We start from the raw sequence: 12,603 nt of genomic DNA on the forward strand, positions 1-12,603 counted from the left end.
AGCCTGAATATGAATTTTTCTAAGATTATAGTTGAAGGTTTTTTTAGCTTGCAAGTAGAAGAAAATCACAGATGAGAGACTGCTGCTCTATCTAGCTACCTCTGCTTAAATTGGTTATTGGAATCTGCTGTGATTCCCATCTTGCCAAACAACAAGAAGTGGAGAAAGTTGTGAACTGACTGATGCCACATGCAAATTGTTAGTGTCATTTCTTCCATATGCCCACAGGCATTATTTCTGAATCTAACTAATGGTAATTTATATTTACTGCCTGTTTGTCAAGCTGTCGGGAAAAAAAAAAAAAAATGGATGAAAACTGTTCTAGCACAGTTTGGGGTTCTGCTGACAGGCAGCGAAGTCATTACTTCTGCTGCAACATGGGATGCATGAAGAAGCAATCATCTTTCTTACTTTTCTATAGGCTGTCCTATTGTTTGGCATGATAGGAATGACACAGACGACTTTAGAGGCTTTTCCACTCTGTCCCCCAGATCAATAATACACTTTTTCTGCCAGAGTTCAAAGCCCTTTGGAAAAGGTGTTGGTATCATTAACTTCACTGCACAGTGAAAGCACAGAGGCACAGCCATACTCCTCCTTCAGAGGGTATTTTGTCCACTCATTCAGTGGAACAAAAAGCAGAATCTTGCAAAGGAAGATCAGTCTCTGACTGAGCCCATGAAACAGAAGAAGGGATTAAGTGGCATAAATAATAGAGGAATAGCAAGATCCTCTAGACCTGCTGTAGAAATGCTTATTAGCTTACCTGTGGGAATGGATTAGCAGAGGGTTCCGCTTGCTGAACCTATCCTCTCATACTTACTTTCTGGGTGTGCTGGTGGAAAGAGATTGGTTCTACCCTCCTTGCTTGCTTACTCACTCACTCCACCTGTTCTTTCAGTAAGAGACAATGGAACAGAGCACCAAAAATCCCTGCCAGCCATCTCTGGTTGGCTGGTGCAAATCTAGGTGCTGAGGTGCCAACAGACACTTGCCCTGTCAGCACTCCTAGACAGTGTGGTACACAGGCACTTTCAGACCCCTTTCTTCTAACTTGGTGTACATTTTACGTTTTTCCTCCAGGTAAAGTAATGCAATTTTTTCTCCTCTGCATCCATGTCAGCTTTGTGGAGCCTGAGACAGGCTTGATTCAAGACAAATGAGTTTGTAATGCGGAGCATAGCCAGAGTCTTCCTTCCTACAAACCAGAGAAAATTTGTCATAGATGCCATAATAGCTGGCAAACAAGTATCCTTTGATGAATGATACTAATTTTCGCAAAGATCCTGAAAGTTTGTATCTGTGTTGTGCTCACTTGCAAAGCCATAGTGCTGGGCTTCCTGGGTAGCAACTTATCACCACTCCAAGCCTTTTTAAACTGAAGAATTTCCTTTAAAAAGGTATCTTGTATGCAAAATTATTTGAAAAACTCCCTAATATCACTGATTAAACCATCTGTAAACAGCACACTGAAAGTTTCCAGAGTTAGTAAATGGTAATTAGCTTCTACTAGTATCTTAGACATACAATTTCTTATATCTAAGGAGCACACTTCAGTTTTGGGTTCAATATTAATAATCAGTATTGAAACATCATTGAAATATTAATAATTTTAAGCTTCATTAAGTTATTATCAATGTGCTGCTGCTGCTGCAAATTCTGGCTTTAGATTCTACCATTGCAGTACTGTTGTCAACTACTATAACATACAGTTTTAAAGGCTAGCAGACATGTATGAGGAAAATGATGCACTGATGATTAGGCTCTTATGGCTTGTCAGTGAGGAGTGGTATGAGGTAAGAAATCTCTCAGTTCAGGTCTTGGTCCTAAGGACATTAGCTTGGGGTTCTAACAAAATAAGGTATTTATTGTCTGAAGTTAAAAATTCTGACAAAAAGAAACAACCATAAAACACCCCAAAACAAAACTCCAGAGGAATAATGTCAGTTTTCTTTAATTCACTTTTCCAATAAAGAAAAGTTTCAACAAAGCTACTTCTCTGTATGCCTCCAGAACTTTACTTGCATGTGCACTAGATATTAACACACTGCAATCACCTAGTATGACATAGCACCAGTCCTGCAAACCTTATTTACTTGTTTACTATTTACTATGGCTTTGACAACTTTATTTCCCCAATGATGACTTCATGTGTGGAGGAGTGAGACTAGGGCTATAACATACTTGACTTGGCATTGTTTTTGAAAGGAGCTGGAAGAGATTTAGGACCACATATCTCCTTTCCAAAAGGTAAACATACTCACACACCTTTGAAACTCCTCTGTTTCACTGAAAGTCAGTGATTGTTAGACATTTGCATGCCTGTCATTTTTAAAGTGAGAACTGGTCTTTCTGGTCAGATGGGTGCTTTTGAAATTTTTAGTTTGTATTACTGATAAAAATATTCACAAAGGAGGATTTTAACTTAAAAAAAAAAGACTATTGAGTGAAAAGACTAGACAGGGTAACTGATTCAAAGCCTCGTTTCTGGTAGAAGGCTGGATGAGCTGCATTAATATTAAGAGAAAATTTTGGTTTCAGCCTTGAAAGCATTAATTTCTTGGTATAAAAAAGACACTTTTTCTGCACTAATATTGACACTTTGATGCAAAATGTATATTGTGAATAGCAGTTGATTTTAAGATGTTATAGGTATGCAATAGGCTGAGATGTTTTCCTTCTGATTATTGTACCAGGGAAAGACTGCTAACAGTAATCCAGTGGAAAAGAAATCTGGTAGCAAAGTAACAATCTTGTTTTTCTTGGTTTAAGCCTAAAGGGCCATGCACTTAAGATTTACAAAGAGGGATATATCTTTTATCTTTCTCTTCTGTTTGGCAAGATAGTGGAACAAATGTCACATATGGCATAATTCCTGTGAAATTAGCAGAATAAGTTTATAGAAATGAAGCTATTTCCATAGAACTATAAAAATAACAGAGAAGAATGGACATTATATTAAGTTCACAAGCATTTCACAGTGCCACAGAAAGTGGATCTTTAGGCTGTCATGTGAAATAGAAATGAAAAGAAGCATCCCCCAACTCGTGAGAAAGGATAAAGGTCCATTTTCTACGGTGCTCAATGTACTGTTACAGGAGTGTGCTTAGGGCATCCTGGGAACACTAATGACCTCCAATATATAGCTGTGATATTACAGTAACTAATGTGAATTTAGAATAGGGAAACAAGGTAGAAGTAAAGGTTGATTTTCTCAGTAAAGACCTGCCACTACTGGAGACACTTGAGGTTCTGTGCTGTAAGGTGTATTTTTAAATAACATGGAAAAGAGATGAAGTTGTCTGATGACATTCAGATAGAGTAATAAAAATGAAAACTGACAGCAAAGACGTGCAGAAATATCTCACAATATTGACTATAGAATGACTGATGAAGTTTAGTGTGGATGTATAAAATGATTCATTGGTGGAAAAATAATCTGAACTTCAAATATACAAGGAGAAGTTCTGAGGCCACCTAACAGATCTCATAATAGTTATGAGTCAAGCTGTTCAACAGCAAATAAAAGTGCACACTGAATATGATGAATTACAAGTCAAGGAACTGAGAGAATAAAGAATAAAACCGTTTTCTAAATTTATAAGTTACACCTTGAGTAACATGGACTAGAGCTGCAATATAGAGAGAAGAAAACATGATCAAATGTATGGCATTACTTCTGTTTAGGAAGGGACAACATAGACTAATACTCATTGAGATTGGCAAGGAAGAAGACAGAGATCTGTAATTATAAGTAGCAGAGACAAGATGAATAGGGATGGATATTCACTGGTTCTCATTTAAAAAAACCAAACCAGCATTAAGAGATATTAAGTTAATTGGGTATGTCAAAAAAGTAATACTAGAAATGTGATTTTTCACCAAATGTACGACTCAGCTGTGGAATTCACCTTTGAAAGAGACTGTTGATGCCAAAGCTTTGAATGGCTTCAAAAACCAACGAGGCAAATTCGTGGATGAGAAATCCTTTACGGGCAATTAAGTGTAGAAATACCAGCTCCAGCTGAAAAGCTACTGAGCTGTAGATTGCCAGAAGCTGGGCAAGCATGATGAGGCAGCGGCACTATTCTTATGTTCTTCCCTAACCCTCCACTTTTAGCCACTGTCAGAAGCAAGATGCTGGCATAGTGGTCTCTTGGTATGATGCTCTGGGGCCAGACTTCTTAACATGCACTAGTCTCATACTCAGAGACCTGTGTTTCAGTTTGAGGTAGCAATATGGACATGATGCCATAATGGGAGATAAAAGACCCCTCTCTGTAGATTTGTTGCTGTGATAGGTTTTGCAGCTAAGCAACTAGAGTGATTAAAGAGTAAGAGGGAAAATTTCGAATAGTGAGGTCAGATTAGTGATTATGTGATGTTCCAGTCTACAGGTATGAAGGAACTTAGTGCGGTCTGTGGACTAGTCTCTGGTGATATGTGGTATCACAATTCAGAAGTTATAGGAACAGTGGTGATGTACAGGAGTTGAAGATACAGTCCCTCAAGTACGGTGTAAACATCAGTACAGAGAAGGCAATTTTAGTTACATTACGGAGTATCAGTAGGAATAACAAGACCCTATGGGAAAAATAATACACAATCAAGAAATTAAAAGACCATTAGATAACGCACAGGAAGATTGAAACAAGCCTTCAGAGGCAGCTTGTAATTCTGGTATTTGTAAACTTTTGAATATTTATCTTTGTGAACTTAACCTACTTTCAACATAGAGTTTTATTTCCTGAGTTTTAAAAAAAGCAAAATGAATATCTTACCAGTTGTTTCACAGACAGAACCAAGGGCAGAAACCTGCAGCAACCTCATGGGTCTTACCAGGGGGAAAGAGCTGGACCTGTGAAGTAGAATATGAGACACGGGTGGATAAGGCTAAGCAGCCTCAGGAGGCAGAGCTTGCTGGCTGTGGCCTACTGACTCAAGAAAAAGCTGCGTTTTAATGGTTGGTTTTTCTCAACTGGACTTTAGCCATTTCCCAGCACATACCTGGAAAAAACCTTGTGTGTATTCTTAGGTGAATCCAATATGGGGCTGGCAGCAACCTTGGTTGTTAGCACCAAAGATGGTGATTTGACCCCTTCCAGTGAGTGCAAGGACTGGCAAGTGGGCAATGATCGTTGCTTCAGTAGTGGAAAGTTCTCATGAGAGTTCAAAAATGGTTTAACTCACAACTGAAAGCAATTTTTTGCTGCTGTGTCAGGCAAACTTCGCAGTCAGCAGCATCACCAACTCTAGTTATAATAATTTTCTTGATCTTGTCCCTGCCATGTTACCTCCATGTTTTTTAGGCAGTAATGCGGTCTCTATGGACATCTTATGGAAGCTTCATCATTGCTAATGTTAGTGATCGGAAAGGACAACAGATTGCAGAAAACAGTCCAGTACTGTAAGGATAATGGTTTAATAGCTCTTTTCCATGTCTGCTTCCAGGTTTCTGTGAATCTCTTACCAAAATTTGGTAACTTTCTCTGGCAAAACTTTTGACATCTCAGCTGGTTAAGTTGAAACAGAAAATGTAAACACAGACTTTGAGGAGGGAATTTTAGTGAGGAATTAAACGCAGAGATCATATCTTACTGAAAACTGCATGAAAGATTCCTCTTTCTGCCTCTCCTGGCAATGAATATTCATTTCAGAGTCTGTAGTTCCCTTCTGATTAGCTTTCAAGTTTTAGGTGAATGAGCAACATTGGGCAAGTAAACTTTTTTAGAAAATAAAAGGCCTGACGAACCCAATGAATGGAAAGAAAAATAGGATGGAAACATATCTGAAAATACAGTCACGAAGCTCTGGAAAAAGTAGTGTTAAAATTTTCTGATGTGGTTGGTATTGTTTGAAAACATGTATAGCCATTTGTATCTAGTGTGGAAGGATCAATCACGGCATCACAGGAAGCTGTAATGGACATGGAAAAGGCCTTTTTTGCTCTGTTTTTTACTGGCAAGATTTGCTGCCATGCCTCAGTTATTTGAGCTTGGTGGTAGAGTGGGTGGGAATAAGTATATTACCCACAGAGGTGCTGGCAGGGCCCATCTTTGGCAAATGGACAGCTTAGCCGCACCTGCAGTATAACAATGTGTTGATACGTGTAAGAATACTGCTGAAATATCCCAATTTTGTTCTTTGTTTATTTTAAAAAATTGCTTAGCCTGCTCAGCTGGTGATTTACAGACTGCTCAAGTATTTTGCAGATATTTCACGAAGGGGGGAGGGTAAAAAATCAGTTCGTTACTTTTGCAAGGGTTATGTTGTTCCTTTAGTATTTTGCTAACTATATGTTAGTTGTGACTTTTAACATATCTGAAATGTCTTGCAAACCTTAGCATAGACAAAAACCTTGTGATAAGCCACAGTGGAAATGCATTGCATGTTTTTTACTATTGATAATTTTTCATTTATTATTCCTTGCACCTTTACTGGAAATACTCCAGCTGTTTGTCTAAAGACAGATATTCGCATTAGGTACTCAGAAAAGTATTAGGTAACCATTGTTCAACACCTTATACTTAGATTAAAACTTACACTACTGCAATTTACATATTCATATAGGGGATGAAATACTTTTATTTTGGCCACTGAGCAGGGAGTGTGGCCAGTGAATGTATAATGGATTGAAAAAGTAAACAGCCAGGGTTTAAAGACTTGGGATGAAGGGAAATTTGAATATTTAAAATATATACGAAGACAGACTTGAAAGCGTCTACAAAGTGCATATACAGCTGATTTTATAAACATCTAAAATAGCAAAAGACAAAGGCATTAAAATGCAGAAAAGTGTCAATTCTAACAAAAGCCACCATTAAATTTAAAACGTGATAGGAGTAAAGGTAAGTTTTACAGTAACCAAATGATGGGTAAAGAGCAGGCCAAACTTCAGAGTAAAATGGAACCATTCCTAACAAAACATGTGCCTATCGTTCTCCAGCAAATTTTTGTGCCAATTATCAGACTTCTTACTGCTTGATAGTTAAGTGCCTAGTTTAAGCTTATTGCTTAGGTTATCTTTAAACTCACAGAGTGATAGATTTTTCTCAGAGTAATTATTCTGTGTTAGAATGAATATCTAAGAAGAAATTGCCAGGGAGATTTGTACTTAGTCTAGCATTGCACCATTTGCATAATTAAAAGAATAAATACTGAAATGTAAATTTTTATTTATGTTATTTTTCCATTTTTTACATAGTTGTAACTGATTTATAACATTTCCTCTGGATCAGGATGGAACTGCTAAGATATACTAGTTTGAGGTTATTTTTCCTTTATCAAAGCACAAGCAATTTTTCATTGCAGTGACTTTCTCTGCCCTTGAATAGCTGTCAGGCAGGTGACTTGGGCATAACAGCATTTGACTTACAGAAGATGGAAGACTGACTACCGTGCTCTTGCCAAATTCTGTCTGGTTAATTGACCTAGTATCAAAATATTTGCCTGCTTTCTCAGGTAGAGAAAAGGAAAAGAAAAAGGTGTCAGGATAAAGGAATAAGCTAGGAAATAGCCCCTCATTTGTTTTTTTTCTTTTTTTTCACTGTCTAAGCAGAGCACACAAGGAAGTAAATTTAAGTCTTAAATGATTTGTGTTTTTCCCTTTTTTTTTTCTTTTTTACCAGACAGCCCATATCAAGATCAGATATTGATTACAGCTTGCCTTTTTGTGCTCTGATGCTTTTTATTGACTTTTCAGTGCCCTGTGATGCAGTACCAAAGTGATTGGATCAGTATATTTTCCCTTTGGGATTACAAAAGAAATCTTGGATGCCTTAGAGATGCATGTATTAGGCCTCCAAATATTCAATGTTCCCATAAAATGAACAAGAAATACCTCATTCTTAAAAGGCAAAGAAGAAAGCCACTGATGAAAATGCTTTTTTTTTTCCTGTCAAGGTATCTGCAAATCTGTGCAGAGAGGTAGGAAGGTCTGTTTAAAGCAGGGTGTTCCTCTGAAAAGAAATATGGCAGAACATCTGAATCTCTGTGGTTTTTCTGCTGGTCTGTGTGATGCTTTGGTGATGAGGTATGCTAGTGTTACCTTTATTTTATCTTTGTTCCCTTAACTTGGTAGAGAAACATAATTGTGCCTGATTCTCAGTTGTATTTGGGCTTTTACTCTGACAAAGGATAGGGTTGCGCTTTCATGTCCTTGCATGCTCCCAGGGAGGGGGCGACTTCCCCAAGGACAGCAGCTGTGAACTTCTGAGCACCTGAAGTTGTGTGCTTAGTAGAAGTTGAATTTAACCAGGACTTTACAGGTAGCTTTCCTGTGTTACTGTTTCCCATCACAGCATAGAAGAGCTGTTGCAGATAATCAAGTCACAGAAATTTCACAGCCAGTGGTATAGCTTTTTTTTATACTACTAGCTGGGAGCATGCTAGTGTAATGTCATGTTTTGTAATGAAAGAGGTGGGAAGAGGCATGGGAGGGCTGCAGAACACAAGCTGGAGCCTTTGGGGTGCTGCTGAAGATGTAATGTTTCTAGGTTGGTAATTACTCTGGTCAACCCTATACCTGTTCTTCCTGATTGTAGATGAGGGCCAAAGAAGAACATAGGTGAAAGATACTTGAGTTTTGCAGAAATGCCCTGAATGTCACTCCACAGATCCATTGTTCACATGGTCTGTCTCTTTCTTATGGGCACAGATCTGTATTAAATATTTGGACATAAATATTTACAACCCAAAGACTTAAGATGCTTTGTCATATGTGCAGCATGCATGCCTCAGTCAGGGACCGACTAGTTTGATTGCATGAGTGATAAGGGAGGGATCCTATTTATTTGATCAGAGAATTAAGCTGTAAAGAAGGGAAAGCAGGAGTGTGGCAGTTTCCTACTGTTTTAAGGTCAGATGTATCTTGGGAAACTTGTTCTCGTTATTGGCATAATCCAAATGTTGTGGGAGATCCTGTAGTGCTGCTTCAGTGTTTAGACGAGATTTTGGATTCCTGGAGTTTTTACAGAAAACAATTCAGCCTACTTCTCTCAGCAAACAAGTCGAAAAAGCTTCTTTGTGAAGTATCTTACATGCCACATGAAGAGGAAATAAATTAACAGCAGCTGAAAGCTTAAGAATAGTCCTGGAGTAAGATTGCCCCCACTCCTGTTTAATGCTGTTACAGCAGAGCAGCCTGTATTCCCCAGTAATGAGGGTGCAGCAGGAGGGCAGTTGTTCCAGTGCTACGTGGGGGACAGGTTGACTCTCCGCACAAACGCGAAGCAGCAATTGCCCCTTGCTATGTGGCCCAATAAGAATGGAAAACCAGCACAAGCTGAATGAGCAGTGCAAAATACCAATATTTCTTTCCCTTTCAGAGTGCCCCAAGCAGCATGGATTGGGTCGCTGCCTTCAAGTAATTTAGGCCTTCACCCAGCAAAACGTCTAAGTGTACATTTAACTATAAGCAAGCAAATAATCCCACTGGAGCCACTTAAGGGCCCTGCGCTTACATGGTTTGCTGGAGCAGGACCTGAGCTTGCAGCTGGTTGCTTGGAAAGCCCTGTGCAGGTTTCACATACAGAACTAACAAGATGAGCAACATAAGTCTGTGGTGCTTAGGCTCCTAACAGCTCAAAGGATATGCTAATCCTTACAGCATTTATTAATTTTAAGTATTTTAATCAAATTGCTAATGGTTGAGGAACTAATGCAGAAATCACTGGTGCAGAGATACAGTGCACAGCATGAAGTTACTATAATTTTTTTTCTCCTACCTGTTTAATGCCAAAGATATTTGCAGTAGTGGCCACTGCAAAATGAGTTCCCTCCAGTGCTGTGCAAATTCCCATGTGTCCCTCTGGAACTGATTTTCATGGTGGTGAAAGGTGAAGAACCAGAGTGCCTTCGAATCCTTTAATAGGCAGCACAGCAGATTCAGGCTGTGGTACCAGCAATGCTCACCTCACAAATTTTCAGGGTAGAACTGGCAGCAGATTAACTTGAGTAGGCTGCAGTCAGGTGCTGCGTCTGCCCTCTGCTACAAGAGCAACCTGTTCCTCTCTGCCACTCAAACTGACACAAGCTGTTTCCTGAGCAATTAATTCTTTACAAAATAATGAGTTTGTCTAGTTAAAGAGATACATGGTACTTTAAAGAAGGAGGAGGAAATTGCTAACAATAACAAAGCTCTAGGAAGATAAAGAAGGTATATATTTCCTTATTGTATTTTCACACCTGGATAAAAGAACCCTCATATATTGTTTTACAATAATTAAAACCAAAGTATAATAATCTTTATAGATGACTATTTATAGAGCACTGTTCTTTTGAAACAGAGTTCAATATATATTCTACTAATGCAACTAACATGAATATAGAGTAGAATACCGACTTTTTTAAAAATATGAAATGTTTTTCTAAGTTGTGTTTTGTCTTGGTTTTTAAAGGATAGCTTTATTTTTCAAGTATCCCTGGGAAAACTAGTTATTTTTAACTCAGAATCTTTCAGATATGATATTCTGGCTTTCTGGTGTTACCTTTTTTGTTTTATTTTTTACTTTTACTTTCCTCTGCTACTTTCCCATATTTAAAGGAAGCCAAATTGAAAAAAAAAAAATCTAAAATCTGTAGAAATGTATTTGTTAAAAATAAGAAAAAAAAACCCCACCCCACTTTAGAAAAGCAGCAAATAATTTTAAAACACACTTCCAAACAAAAATATTTCACTTCTTGTTACAGTTTTGACTAAAAGTGCTCTGCAGGCCCTATTGGAAAGATAAGGTTTCAGCAAAGAACAGGTTGTCTTAATAAAGAAAAAAGATCAAAAAAGCTTTTCAGGTGCTAGGATCTTCCTTGTGGAGCTGTGTTACACTTAGCAAATGGAAAAGCAATGGATGGGGGTGTATAAAATGCCTGTTCTTCAAGGGAAGAAGAAGAGAGGAATCATGTGGACTTGCTTACTGCAGTGAGGATCTGTAAAAATCAGCTGGTTGAAACCCCAGCTCCTATAAACTGAGGTTACAGTTGAAGGTGCTAATTCATTCCAGCTGTGAATCTGTTCTAAGGAGGGGTAATTTCAGCATGGACTTTCTTAGGAAGGTATCAGAAATACTGTATTGTGGGAGTGCAGTCAGTGTGTGAGTAGGAGGATTTTCAAAGCATATGTCTGGCCAAGGTGAAAACTCAGTTGAAGATAACTGGAGTAACTAAGTCCCTGGAGTAGATTTTTAAGGCATGACCATTGGATAGCCTTTTAGTAAATCTCTGGTGTTTTGCTGATCTGTAATATGCTTCCTTCTGTTTACTTACAGGTCGGTTAGTAGTCCTGCTCCTCCCCTTTCTATTCCTGTTACATTTAATCAGCCTGAATCAGGAACAGGATATCCACTGTTTCAAGTATATTGATTTTTGAAGCAGATTTCATGAGAACCTAAAAGAGGAAGCGTAGACTGCTCTTCTCTTATTCTTTGACTGATGATTGCTTTTACCTTACATGACAAAGTGATAGATGTACTTAGTTAACTTTCTGCAAAATCATTAGTGCCACCCTTACTGGTTGGCTACCCAGGTATTGGTTAATAGCTGTCATGTGTTTGTTACTGGGGACACTGCAATACTGTATAATCAGACCGATAATTTTCTTCCAGGGTTGGTCCTACAGAACTGGTATGAAATGCATAGCTAAGGGAGGAAAAAACTAGCATTCATTCTAGCAATCGGTTTTATCTTGTTTTATCCTCAGATTAAAGTTGAAAATTGACAAAAGTTCCCTTGGAAATACTGAAGTGTTCAAAATAGATTCTTCTGATGTTTTTCCCCCATGGAATTGGAGTCTACAACAAAACAATGTATAGCTACCTTTTGACTCCCAAATCAACTTGGCCCCTCAAAGGGCCTGAGGTCAATGGAGCTGCTATGTAAGTGACTGCTTACCAAAAGAAGGTCATATGGTCTGATCCCTGATGTGCCCACTGAATTTCACCTTCAGCCCTCCAATCATAGAATCATAGAATCATAGAATCGTAAGGGTTGGAAAGGACCTTAAGATCATCTAGTTCCAACCCCCCTGCCATGGGCAGGGACACCTTGAACTAAACCATGTGGCTCAAGGCTCTGTCCAACCTGGCCTTGAACACTGCCAGGGATGGAGCATCCACAACCTCCCTGGGCAACCCATTCCAGTGCTTCACCACCCTCACTGTAAAGAACTTCTTCCTTATATCTAATCTAAACTTCCTCTGTTTAAGTTTGAACCCATTACCCCTTGTCCTACCACTACAGTCGCTAAGGAAGAGTCCCTCCCCAGCATCCTTGTAGACCCCCTTCAGATACTGGAAGGCTGCTATGAGGTCACCACGCAGCCTTCTCTTCTCCAGGCTGAACAGCCCCAACTTTCTCAGCCTGTCTTCATATGGGAGGTGCTCCAGCCCTCTTATCATCCTCGTGGCCCTCCTCTGGACTTGCTCCAACAGCTCCATGTCCTTTTTATGTTGAGGACACCAGAACTGTACGCAGTACTCCAAGTGGGGTCTCACAAGAGCAGAGTAGAGGGGCAGGATCACCTCCTTCGACCTGCTGGCCACGCTTCTTTTGATGCAGCCCAGGATACGGTTGGCTTTCTGGGCTGCCAGCGCACACTGCTGGCTCATGTTA

Source organism: Strigops habroptila, chromosome 10 (assembly GCF_004027225.2).
Source record: "Strigops habroptila isolate Jane chromosome 10, bStrHab1.2.pri, whole genome shotgun sequence".
NCBI classification, from domain to species: Eukaryota; Metazoa; Chordata; class Aves; order Psittaciformes; family Psittacidae; genus Strigops; species Strigops habroptila.